Source organism: Gossypium arboreum, chromosome 6 (assembly GCF_025698485.1).
Source record: "Gossypium arboreum isolate Shixiya-1 chromosome 6, ASM2569848v2, whole genome shotgun sequence".
In the NCBI taxonomy this organism is placed as follows: Eukaryota; Viridiplantae; Streptophyta; class Magnoliopsida; order Malvales; family Malvaceae; genus Gossypium; species Gossypium arboreum.
Genome location: NC_069075.1, coordinates 122,085,284 through 122,087,497, shown reverse-complemented (window position 1 = coordinate 122,087,497; position 2,214 = coordinate 122,085,284). Strand labels below are relative to the sequence as shown.

General features: G+C 37.8%; 1 non-coding gene across 1 annotated transcript; it reads right to left on the bottom strand.

Moving 5' to 3' along the window:
- Positions 1-675: 675 nt before the first annotated feature.
- Positions 676-781, bottom strand: LOC128294288 (small nucleolar RNA R71). Its single transcript, XR_008284602.1, has one exon. It is a non-coding gene; the product is annotated as a small nucleolar RNA R71 (small nucleolar RNA).
- Between the last annotated feature and the right edge of the window lie 1,433 nt (positions 782-2,214).

Below are 2,214 nucleotides of genomic sequence, written 5' to 3'. Positions count from 1 at the left end.
TTATTACTTTAGCCATTTATTTTTCTTGCAAATTAATTTTATTTTTTTTATTATTCACTAATTTTTTTTCTTTCTTCTGGCAGGTTTTTTTTTTGTAGTTTATGACTAGAAGAAACTCGTTAGGACCACTACTTTTTGATGAAGAAATCGATCGCACAGTTCGCAGAAACCAAAGAGAAATAAGGCGATGCCTAAGATACACAGAGAATGAGCAAGAAGACGATACTCAAACCCTAACCGAAGAGATGGCTGAAAACTAAGACAATCAGCTACCTCCTGCAATTGCGGCTAATCAAAATCCTGCTCCACGCACTATGTATGATTATGCTAAACCTTCTTTAATAGGAACTGAATCAAGCATAGTTAAACCTGCTGTAGCTGCAAATACTTTTGAACTGAAACCTAACACAATTCAAATGATACAACAGTTTGTTCAGTTTGATGGTTTGTAGGATAAAGATCCCAACGCTCACTTAGCAAACTTTTTGGAACTATGCGATACATTTAAAATTAATGGCGTTTCTAACGATGCCATTCGTTTTCGGTTATTCCCTTTCTCATTTTGGAAAAAAGCTAAACAGTGGTTGAACTCGTTACCACGAGGGTCAATTACTACTTGGGAACAAATGACCAAAAAATTTTTACTAAAATATTTTCTGCCGGCTAAAACGACTAAATTACATAATGATATGTCTTCTTTTGTGTAGATGGATTTAGAAACACTCTACGATGCATGAGAGAGATACAATGACCTTTTGAGAAGGTGCCCTCACCATGAGTTACCGCTTTGGCTTCAGGTTCAAACATTCCATAATGGCCTGAATCTTTCGACTCGGCAAATGGTTGACGCAGCTGCTGGTGGAACCATCAATGGTAAAACACCTGAAGATGCTTATAAGTTCATAAAGGAGATGTCATTGAATAACTATCAGTGGCAAGTCATGAGGACAAAGCCAACGAAAACTGCCAGTGTTTATAACGTCGATTCAGTTACCATGCTCTCTAATCAGGTAGAACTCTTGAATAAGAAAATTGATGGTTTTCTTAGTTCTTCACAGGTTCACCCAGTAATGCAGTGTGAAGCAATGGAGGTGGAACAAGCCATTCGGAATACGAACCTTATGGCCACAACATGGATAACGAGCAATTAATTACATGGGAAATAATCTTCGACCTCAAAATAATCCATATAGTAACACTTATAATGCAGGTTGGAGGAACCACCCAAATTTCTCATGGGAGGCTAAGGAAATTAGTGACCACCTCCAGGCTACCAACAACCACCCTCTCAACAGGAAAAGAAACCGAACCTTGAAGATATGCCCACAAAGTTTATCTCAGTATCAGAAACCCATTTTCAGAACACCAAAACAACACTTAAAAATCAACAAGCGTCAATCGAAGGGCTCGAGACTTTGATAGGCTAGGTTTTTAAACTAATCTCCGAATGACCACAAGATAGCTTGCCAAGTAATACTGAACCCAACCCAAGGGAACATCTCAACGCAATTATATTCAAGATGACGAAGAAGTCGTTGAGCCTGAACCAGAACCGAGACAAGAAACTGTGGTAAGCACGGGTCAAGGTGAGGTAGGTCATAACAAAAACAAATTGGTAAATGTCGAATATAAACCTTGTGTGCCATACCCCAACGCGACGAGGAAAGACCGCTTAGATGAACAATTTGGTAAATTCCTTAAACTCTTAAAAAATTACACATTAACTTATCGTTTATTGAAGCTCTATCACAGATGCCAAACGCAATGAAATTTTTAAAGGAGCTTTTAGCAAATAAGCGGAAGTTGGATGAGGCGTCGCATGTGGAGCTAAACGTAGTGTGCTTAGCTATTCTGTAAAATAAGCCATCGAACAAATTAAAAGATCTAGGGAGTTTTACAATTCCTTGCTTAATTGGTAGTTTAGATGTTAATAATGCATTAGCTGATTTAGGGGTTAGTATTAACATCCTGCCATACAAAATGTTTAAGCAATTAGGGCTCGGGAAACCCAAACAGACTAGGATGAGCATTCAATTAGCAGATAAAACTATAAGATTCCCTAAGGGTATTATTGAAGATGTGCTAGTTAAAATCGATAAATTTATATTTCCCGTGGACTTCATTTTTCTAGACATAGAAGAGGATAGCAACACTCCTTTAATTCTAGGAAGGCCCTTTTTAGCAACTGCTAAAACAATCATTGATGTTGGCACA